This window comes from Trichoplusia ni, chromosome 11 (assembly GCF_003590095.1).
Source record: "Trichoplusia ni isolate ovarian cell line Hi5 chromosome 11, tn1, whole genome shotgun sequence".
Classification (NCBI taxonomy): domain Eukaryota; kingdom Metazoa; phylum Arthropoda; class Insecta; order Lepidoptera; family Noctuidae; genus Trichoplusia; species Trichoplusia ni.
The window spans coordinates 4,168,821-4,180,259 of NC_039488.1; positions in this window are offsets into that span (position 1 = coordinate 4,168,821).

Genomic DNA, 11,439 nt, shown 5'->3' on the forward strand with positions numbered 1-11,439 from the left:
CTCAACATGTAAGTTCATAGACAAAAAAGTTGTAGGGGTATTATAATTTTATTACACGTGGAGAATATAGAATGCTAAAAACTTATTTCCGTTAGAATTCAAGCCATTCTCATGCAAAATACATGATTTCCGATTAAACTGAATTTTAAAATCAGAACAAGACTTAAATATTAAAACTTTGCTCCATTATATTCAGTTATGTTAAATATGCTGTAGCAACCTATTATGTGAGGCAACACTTATGTTTGATATATAGATGTTTTTTTGTTTTGTTACACTGGCAACTCTCTCTCTGCAATCGGTCATGGTGGACGTCGGGCGTTTGTAAAACTTCATCTAAATAAAAATCCATTGTGTGTTAACTCTGCATCTGCATTTTATTCCAAAAGTCCTAACAGGTTATGGGCCCAGGCCCGTAAACGTATTTAGGTGAAGATTGGCTTTGGATAAATCGTCTGGAAGGAGCTTGGTCGGGTGTCGACAAGCAAGAAGGAACGCGGTGGCGGCCGGCATTTTTGGCGTCACTCGGTTTGCTTTGTTATTGCGAGACGAAATATCAAGATGGAAAAGCTCGGCGTAATACGACTGGAGGGAGCAAAGAACTGGAGCGTCTGGAGATTCCAGATGGCGGTGATTTTGAGAGAACAAGGATTATACCAGGTTGTAACGAATCCGAATCTCAAACCCAGTAATGGCAGTGCAGCGGCAGCGACAAAACCAGATGAAGTGTCGGCGAAGCCCGGTCAGGCGTCAGCGGAGCCCGAGCAGGCGTCGGCAGACAAGGATTTGAAGGCGATGAGTGCAATTGTGACAAGATTGGCGGAACCAGTTCTACATCAAGTAATTACTTGTCAAACAGCGCATGAAGTATGGAACCGGCTGCACAGTATATATGAAAAAAGTGGAGAAACGTCACTGATGCTGCAACAGCAGCGATTCTTTGCCCTAAAATTTGAAAATGACATGAGTGTCGCGGACTTTATTTCCAAGGTGCAGGAACAGCAGCAGATCTTGAGGCGACTGGGAGAAGCGGTAACCGACAGGATGGCTATGTCGAAAATCATCATGTCACTTCCACCGAAGTATTCTCACTTTGTTAGTGCGTGGGAATCATGTGCAGAAGAAAAAACAGACTGTTGATAATTTAACGGCACGGCTCTTGGTTGAAGAGGAACGTCTAAATAATAAGAGTAGCAGTAAGGTAGACGAAAGTGTAGCATTGTTTTCTAAAGGTCAAAAAGGTAAAAACAAAGGTAATTATAAATGTTTTTTATGTAACAAGTCAGGTCATTTGAAGAAAGATTGTAAGCTTAAAGATGTGTGTTTTAACTGTCAAAAGCCAGGTCATTTTAAGGACAAATGTAAAGCTACTAAAAATAATAAGAAAACTGAAAATGCTTTTGTGTCTAAAGTGCCAGTTAGCGCAAGTGATCGTTTAATAGATGAAAAATGGTTGGTAGACAGCGGTGCCAGTCACCATATGACATATCAGAAGGAATTATTTTGTGAATATGAAAGGTTATCCACTCCTAAGGTTGTGATGATAGGTGATGGACGACACCTAAATGCTCTAGGTATAGGCAAAATAAAATTAATGGCATTTGATGGTGAAGAATATGTCAGTTGCTCGATAAACAATGTTTTGCATGTTCCTAAATTAAAGATTAATTTATTTTCTGTAGGTAGTGTGGTATGCAATGGTTTTCAAGTGAGTATGACTAATGATCAGTGTGTATTTTCCAAGGATAATAGAGTGTGTGCTATTGCTAATAAGGAATCATGTTCGAAGCTGTATGTAATGGACTTTAAGTCAGAATCTTTGGCGGCTAATGTAGCTAAACTTGAGTTAAGTGAATGGCATGAGAGGTTAGTACATCAAAATTATAAGGAAGTGAAACGAATTTTAAAGAAAAATAATATTGATTTTAGTGAGTCACCAATTGACACATGTACAGCTTGTGTACAAGGCAAACAGCATAGATTACCATTTGATAGTAGTAGAAGATCTACAAGTAAGACAGGTGAGTTGGTGCATGCTGATTTGTGTGGGCCAATAGAAGAAAAGTCAATAGGAGGGTCAAGGTACTTTCTTTTATTAAAGGATGATTTCTCAAACTATAGGACAATTTATTTCTTAACTTACAAGTCGGAAACTGTTGAAAAGATTAAAGAATTTATTATGTGGGCAAAAACATTAAATAATCCAGTTTGTACACTTCGCAGTGATAATGGGACAGAATTTGTAAATGCAGAAATGAAAACCTTATTGGCAGAGCATGGAGTGACACATGAGACTACAGTACCTTATTGTCCAGAGCAAAATGGGAAAGCTGAAAGAGATATGAGGACTCTAGTTGAAGGAGCAAGAACTTTGTTGCATGCAAAAAGAATGGACAAAGTATTCTGGGCTGAAGCGATTAATACAGTTGTGTACACTCTAAATAGAACTTACCATAGCAAAGAAGAAGGAAAAAACACCATACGAGTCATGGTCAGGGAATAAGTTTGATGTAAATGGTTTACATACATTTGGCAGTGAAGTCTTTGTGCACATACCAAAAGAAAAAAGGAGGAAATTTGATGCAAAAGGAGAAAAAGGTATTTTTGTAGGTTACGGAGAGTACACAAAAGGGTTTAGGATCTATTTTCCAAGGAAAAATGCAGTGGAAGTAGTGAGAGATGTTACATTTGTGAAGAAACATGATAAACCTGAAAAAGCAGAGCAGGAAGAACAGTGTATATATTTAGATATAGAAGAAAACTTGAACAATGAAGAATACCAGTCTGTGTCGAACACTGAAGAAAATGAAGAATTTGAGGATTGTGAGGTAAGTGACAATATCATGCAAGAAGTGGAATTTCTAGAAGAGGAAATTATAGAGGATGAAGAAATTCAAGAAGTAAATGATAGTAGAAGAACACGCTCTAGAAAAGCACCCAATTGGTTTGATGACTATGAGGTTGGTTTTATAAGCATGCATAATGAACCTAGTACCCTTAAGGAAGCCATGGAGTGTGAAGACAAAGAAAATTGGATAGAAGCTATGAACAGAGAAATTACCACATTGAAAGAAAATAATACATGGAGTGAAGTAGCAATGGTGCCAAAGGGAATAAAGGTAATAAACAGTAAATGGGTGTACAGGATAAAAGAAAATCCAAGCCAAGAAATTCAATACAAGGCCCGATTAGTTGCTAGGGGTTTTGAGCAGACTGATATGGATGGTGCAGAAGTTTATGCCCCCGTTGCAAGTTTGACTTCTTTCCGTACTTTGTTAGCTGTAGCAGTAAAAAAGAAACTTCCAGTATACCAGATGGATGTAACAGGAGCCTTTCTTTACGGTGACATTGATGAACCTGTGTACATGAAACTACCTAATGGAGGAATAGGTAAATTAAATAAGTCTATATACGGATTGAAGAAAAGTCCTAAGTACTGGAATAGAAAGTTTAATGATTTTATGTGTAGTGATGGTTTCATAAAATCCAAAAATGATCCATGTTTGTATTTTAAATGTTGTAAGGAGTATTCCATTTATGTGCTAATTTTTGTAGATGATTTGCTATATTTTAGTGATAGTGACATACAGATCAGAAAGTTCAAGGAGAAATTGTGTAAGAACTTTGCTATGAAAGATTTAGGTATGGCTTGTAACTATTTAGGTATTAGCATTGAACAGGATGTAGAAAATGGAAAGACTGTTATAAATCAGAAGGATTATTTGTTAAAAGTATTAAGAAAGTATGGGATGTCTGATTGCAAAGCTTGTAACATACCTATTGATCAGAATTTTAAGTTTGAATTGTTAAGAAGGGAAAAATCTGAAAGTAAAGAAATCGAATTGAAATGTAGGCAGATAATTGGAAATTTGCTGTACGCTTCTAATGCTACAAGGCCTGATTTGTGTGTAGCGATTGGTTTCTTAAGTAGATATCAGCACTGTGCTAGTATGTTGCTATTAAAATGTTTACAGCGTGTATTGAGATATGTGAAAGGTACAGTAGATTTGTCATTGGTGTATGGTTGTAATGGTAATGATAAATTGGAGGGTTATGTTGATGCTGATTGGGCTGGTGACACAAAAGACAGAAAATCTACTTCAGGATATATATTTAAAGTATTTGATTGTGTAATATCTTGGTGTACTAAAAAGCAATTATGTGTATCTTTGTCATCAACTGAGGCAGAATATGTAGCACTGTGTTTAGGTATAGTTGAGTCATGCTTGTTAAAAAACTTATTATTAGATTTTGGATTTAAATTGGAAGTAAAGATTAATGAGGATAACCAGAGTGTAATCAAAAATTAAGTGTTGAGGGGGTGTGTTAAATATGCTGTAGCAACCTATTATGTGAGGCAACACTTATGTTTGATATATAGATGTTTTTTTGTTTTGTTACACTGGCAACTCTCTCTCTGCAATCGGTCATGGTGGACGTCGGGCGTTTGTAAAACTTCATCTAAATAAAAATCCATTGTGTGTTAACTCTGCATCTGCATTTTATTCCAAAAGTCCTAACAAGTTAACATCAAAATATTTGTCAATATGTTTTAAAATAAAACAACTTATGCCTTTAATGTAAGTATTTTAAAAGTTAAAATAGATTTTGACTTTTAAATTATGTTTGTACAGTCCCTCGCTAGATTGGAAAACAGTTTTTAATTAATTTCTTTGTTTTTTAAGTAGAATAGGTTTTACTCACTTATAAAATAGTTTTAAAGTAAGATATTATGAGATCGCGGAATTGGGGCCTTGGGTTCCGATTCAGATATTTACAATGGCCGGTGAATTGATGGACTTGGATTAAATTTGAAATTATTCCTATTCTCTTATGCACTTTGCCAATGTAATAATTGGAAGTTAGAGTACTGACCTAGAGTGTATCGTCCCATCCTGAATTTTCAATTATTGTGTAGGAAAAATGATTAAGAGAATACGAAAAGTGTAATTTTAGCCAAATTTCATTCATTCATCGGCCGTTGTAAACAGCAGAATCGGGGCCCAGATATTGTTTATGGTATCGAACATTTTGCTGTCACCGCTGCACCGCTGTCCGCGCAGTTTCATTTTACATAAACAGTTTCAATGAAGTTTGTTAACCATGCAGTTTTATATTATGATTTGATTTGTTTGATTACTACATTTATTTGATACTAGCTGCTGCCCGCGACTTCGTTCCCGTGGGTAGAAGATATAAGTTATACCGTCGATTTTGATATACTCCTTGGCATGCTGCGCTCTTTTAACATATCTCCAACGGCAGTTGATTGGTTTCAGAGTTACCTGTACGGCCGACGGTAACGTATATCCATTGAAGGTATAACCATGGTCATACCTTCATGGTTCATGGTGTGATACCCATGCTGGCGTACCACAGGGCGGTGTTCCCTCTCCGTTGCTGCTTTCTTTATTTATTAATAATATTTCGAAGGATCTTCTTTCATCTTACCACCTTTATGCAGATGATATGCAAATATACTCGCAGGCCACGCTGGACGAATTACCTCAAGGTTTAATTAACTTAAACGCCGATCTTGCACGAATTCCGGATTGGAGTGCAGCCCATGGGCTCATAGTTAAGCCTGAGAAAACGCAAGCCATTGTTGTGGGCAGTTCCAGGCTTACCTCCCGAATTAATTGGTCGCAATTGCCCCAGATTATTTTCCACGGTGCTGTAGTACCAATTAGCCACACAGTTAGGAATCTGGTTATTTACATTGACCGAAATCTCACTTGGGGCCAACAGATTCGAGAGGTAGGTCAAAAATTGTTTCGCTTGGCTGGTTCGCTTAGGAGACTTCGTCACTTTCTACCAACTGCCACTAAAGTTGCACTTGCGGAATCCCTTTTGCTGCCCATCCTCGATTATGCTGATGTCAGCTATCTTGATATAAATGAGGAACAGCTAGATAAACTTGAGCGTCTTCAGAACTTTTGCATTAGGTTCATATTTGGTTTACGCAAATATGATCACGTGTCTGAATTTCGTCTGAAGCTCAAGTGGCTCCCTATTCGCCTTCGCCGGAATGCGCATATTCTTTCATTACTTTATAGTACTCTTTTTAGTCCTTCAACTCCCATTTATCTCAAAGAAAGTTTCCAGTTCCTTAATGACACACATTCACGATGCCTGAGGTCATTGGAAAATTTGCGACTTAAGATGCCACCTCACTCCACAGGATTCTTCGATAGGTCTTTCACTGTGCAAGGTGTGCGCTTGTGGAAAAAACTCCCTGCATCAATCAGAAAGGCTCAGACACTGAGCACCTTTAAAAAACTGGTAAAAGACCATCTCCTTTCTTTAAAGTAGCCATCTTAAACACTGATTATCAGATTATTGTATGTATTCATTTTATTTATTATTTCTATGTTATGTATGTTTATGTATACCTTTACATGTTTTTAACAATAGTGCACCACCTACCTCTGTATATACTGATAATTTTCCTGTCCATCCAAAGGTTGTCTGAAAGATATCGCTTTTAGCGATAAGACCGCCATTGTACCCTAACATTGTATGTATTAAAAATCACTGCTGTAATTCCATGGTGTACAATAAAGAATATTCTAATCTAATCTAAGTTATGATTTATACCTGCCCTGTTTTTTTCCCATTTTCCGTTGTACCTATCTTCGCTCCTATTAGTCGCAGCGTGATTTATAGCCTAAAGCCTTCCTCGATGAATGGTCTATTCAACACAAAAAGAATTTTTCAATTTGGCCTAGTAGTTCCTGAGATTAGCGCGTTCAAACAAACAAACACTTCAGCTTTATATATTAGTATAGATGATAAGAATAATATTATTTTCCATTAAAAATGAAATGTGTGTGTGTGTACTAGTGCACAAAGGTAAGAATTGAAACTTCTTTATGACCTTATTTATCGAAAAAAAAAATTAAGTAGGTACCAACTATATCCAACTCGACATAAATTGGTTAAATAAAGTTAAATTAGAGAACGTTTACCAAAAGGCTTTTATTATTCATAGACATGAGTACGAATAATGCAAATTTAATAATATAAAAAATAAATATTATCTTATTACTACTGAGTATTAAATATTTTAGCAAAATAAATACCATAATCTGTTAAATATGCTGTAGCAACCTATTATGTGAGGCAACACTTATGTTTGATATATAGATGTTTTTTTTTGTTTTGTTACACTGGCAACTCTCTCTCTGCAATCGGTCATGGTGGACGTCGGGCGTTTGTAAAACTTCATCTAAATAAAAATCCATTGTGTGTTAACTCTGCATCTGCATTTTATTCCAAAAGTCCTAACAGGTTATGGGCCCAGGCCCGTAAACGTATTTAGGTGAAGATTGGCTTTGGATTAATCGTCTGGAAGGAGCTTGGTCGGGTGTCGACAAGCAAGAAGGAACGCGGTGGCGGCCGGCATTTTTGGCGTCACTCGGTTTGCTTTGTTATTGCGAGACGAAATATCAAGATGGAAAAGCTCGGCGTAATACGACTGGAGGGAGCAAAGAACTGGAGCGTCTGGAGATTCCAGATGGCGGTGATTTTGAGAGAACAAGGATTATACCAGGTTGTAACGAATCCGAATCTCAAACCCAGTAATGGCAGTGCAGCGGCAGCGACAAAACCAGATGAAGTGTCGGCGAAGCCCGGTCAGGCGTCAGCGGAGCCCGAGCAGGCGTCGGCAGACAAGGATTTGAAGGCGATGAGTGCAATTGTGACAAGATTGGCGGAACCAGTTCTACATCAAGTAATTACTTGTCAAACAGCGCATGAAGTATGGAACCGGCTGCACAGTATATATGAAAAAAGTGGAGAAACGTCACTGATGCTGCAACAGCAGCGATTCTTTGCCCTAAAATTTGAAAATGACATGAGTGTCGCGGACTTTATTTCCAAGGTGCAGGAACAGCAGCAGATCTTGAGGCGACTGGGAGAAGCGGTAACCGACAGGATGGCTATGTCGAAAATCATCATGTCACTTCCACCGAAGTATTCTCACTTTGTTAGTGCGTGGGAATCATGTGCAGAAGAAAAACAGACTGTTGATAATTTAACGGCACGGCTCTTAGTTGAAGAGGAACGGCTAAATAATAAGAGTAGCAGTAAGGTAGACGAAAGTGTAGCATTGTTTTCTAAAGGTCAAAAAGGTAAAAACAAAGGTAATTATAAATGTTTTTTATGTAACAAGTCAGGTCATTTGAAGAAAGATTGTAAGCTTAAAGATGTGTGTTTTAACTGTCAAAAGCCAGGTCATTTTAAGGACAAATGTAAAGCTACTAAAAATAATAAGAAAACTGAAAATGCTTTTGTGTCTAAAGTGCCAGTTAGCGCAAGTGATCGTTTAATAGATGAAAAATGGTTGGTAGACAGCGGTGCCAGTCACCATATGACATATCAGAAGGAATTATTTTGTGAATATGAAAGGTTATCCACTCCTAAGGTTGTGATGATAGGTGATGGACGACACCTAAATGCTCTAGGTATAGGCAAAATAAAATTAATGGCATTTGATGGTGAAGAATATGTCAGTTGCTCGATAAACAATGTTTTGCATGTTCCTAAATTAAAGATTAATTTATTTTCTGTAGGTAGTGTGGTATGCAATGGTTTTCAAGTGAGTATGACTAATGATCAGTGTGTATTTTCCAAGGATAATAGAGTGTGTGCTATTGCTAATAAGGAATCATGTTCGAAGCTGTATGTAATGGACTTTAAGTCAGAATCTTTGGCGGCTAATGTAGCTAAACTTGAGTTAAGTGAATGGCATGAGAGGTTAGTACATCAAAATTATAAGGAAGTGAAACGAATTTTAAAGAAAAATAATATTGATTTTAGTGAGTCACCAATTGACACATGTACAGCTTGTGTACAAGGCAAACAGCATAGATTACCATTTGATAGTAGTAGAAGATCTACAAGTAAGACAGGTGAGTTGGTGCATGCTGATTTGTGTGGGCCAATAGAAGAAAAGTCAATAGGAGGGTCAAGGTACTTTCTTTTATTAAAGGATGATTTCTCAAACTATAGGACAATTTATTTCTTAACTTACAAGTCGGAAACTGTTGAAAAGATTAAAGAATTTATTATGTGGGCAAAAACATTAAATAATCCAGTTTGTACACTTCGCAGTGATAATGGGACAGAATTTGTAAATGCAGAAATGAAAACCTTATTGGCAGAGCATGGAGTGACACATGAGACTACAGTACCTTATTGTCCAGAGCAAAATGGGAAAGCTGAAAGAGATATGAGGACTCTAGTTGAAGGAGCAAGAACTTTGTTGCATGCAAAAAGAATGGACAAAGTATTCTGGGCTGAAGCGATTAATACAGTTGTGTACACTCTAAATAGAACTTACCATAGCAAAGAAGAAGGAAAAACACCATACGAGTCATGGTCAGGGAAAAAGTTTGATGTAAATGGTTTACATACATTTGGCAGTGAAGTCTTTGTGCACATACCAAAAGAAAAAAGGAGGAAATTTGATGCAAAAGGAGAAAAAGGTATTTTTGTAGGTTACGGAGAGTACACAAAAGGGTTTAGGATCTATTTTCCAAGGAAAAATGCAGTGGAAGTAGTGAGAGATGTTACATTTGTGAAGAAACATGATAAACCTGAAAAAGCAGAGCAGGAAGAACAGTGTATATATTTAGATATAGAAGAAAACTTGAACAATGAAGAATACCAGTCTGTGTCGAACACTGAAGAAAATGAAGAATTTGAGGATTGTGAGGAAAGTGACAATATCATGCAAGAAGTGGAATTTCTAGAAGAGGAAATTATAGAGGATGAAGAAATTCAAGAAGTAAATGATAGTAGAAGAACACGCTCTAGAAAAGCACCCAATTGGTTTGATGATTATGAGGTTGGTTTTATAAGCATGCATAATGAACCTAGTACCCTTAAGGAAGCCATGGAGTGTGAAGACAAAGAAAATTGGATAGAAGCTATGAACAGAGAAATTACCACATTGAAAGAAAATAATACATGGAGTGAAGTAGCAATGGTGCCAAAGGGAATAAAGGTAATAAACAGTAAATGGGTGTACAGGATAAAAGAAAATCCAAGCCAAGAAATTCAATACAAGGCCCGATTAGTTGCTAGGGGTTTTGAGCAGACTGATATGGATGGTGCAGAAGTTTATGCCCCCGTTGCAAGTTTGACTTCTTTCCGTACTTTGTTAGCTGTAGCAGTAAAAAAGAAACTTCCAGTATACCAGATGGATGTAACAGGAGCCTTTCTTTACGGTGACATTGATGAACCTGTGTACATGAAACTACCTAATGGAGGAATAGGTAAATTAAATAAGTCTATATACGGATTGAAGAAAAGTCCTAAGTACTGGAATAGAAAGTTTAATGATTTTATGTGTAGTGATGGTTTCATAAAATCCAAAAATGATCCATGTTTGTATTTTAAATGTTGTAAGGAGTATTCCATTTATGTGCTAATTTTTGTAGATGATTTGCTATATTTTAGTGATAGTGACATACAGATCGGAAAGTTCAAGGAGAAATTGTGTAAGAACTTTGCTATGAAAGATTTAGGTATGGCTTGTAACTATTTAGGTATTAGCATTGAACAGGATGTAGAAAATGGAAAGACTGTTATAAATCAGAAGGATTATTTGTTAAAAGTATTAAGAAAGTATGGGATGTCTGATTGCAAAGCTTGTAACATACCTATTGATCAGAATTTTAAGTTTGAATTGTTAAGAAGGGAAAAATCTGAAAGTAAAGAAATCGAATTGAAATGTAGGCAGATAATTGGAAATTTGCTGTACGCTTCTAATGCTACAAGGCCTGATTTGTGTGTAGCGATTGGTTTCTTAAGTAGATATCAGCACTGTGCTAGTATGTTGCTATTAAAATGTTTACAGCGTGTATTGAGATATGTGAAAGGTACAGTAGATTTGTCATTGGTGTATGGTTGTAATGGTAATGATAAATTGGAGGGTTATGTTGATGCTGATTGGGCTGGTGACACAAAAGACAGAAAATCTACTTCAGGATATATATTTAAAGTATTTGATTGTGTAATATCTTGGTGTACTAAAAAGCAATTATGTGTATCTTTGTCATCAACTGAGGCAGAATATGTAGCACTGTGTTTAGGTATAGTTGAGTCATGCTTGTTAAAAAACTTATTATTAGATTTTGGATTTAAATTGGAAGTAAAGATTAATGAGGATAACCAGAGTGTAATCAAAATAGCAGAAAACAATTTCAGTAATAAGAGGCTTAAGCATATTGATGTAAAATATCATTTTATCATAGAGAAAATTAATGACGGTTGTGTAAGTCTATCCTATGTTAGTAGTTCTGATAATCTTGGAGATATGTTTACTAAAGCATTAGGTGGACAGTTGTATGTAAAACTTAGAAGTAAGATTTTAAAATAAGTTTTCCATTAAGGGGGTGATATTTTATTAGTGTTGCTTCTGAATTTGTTTTA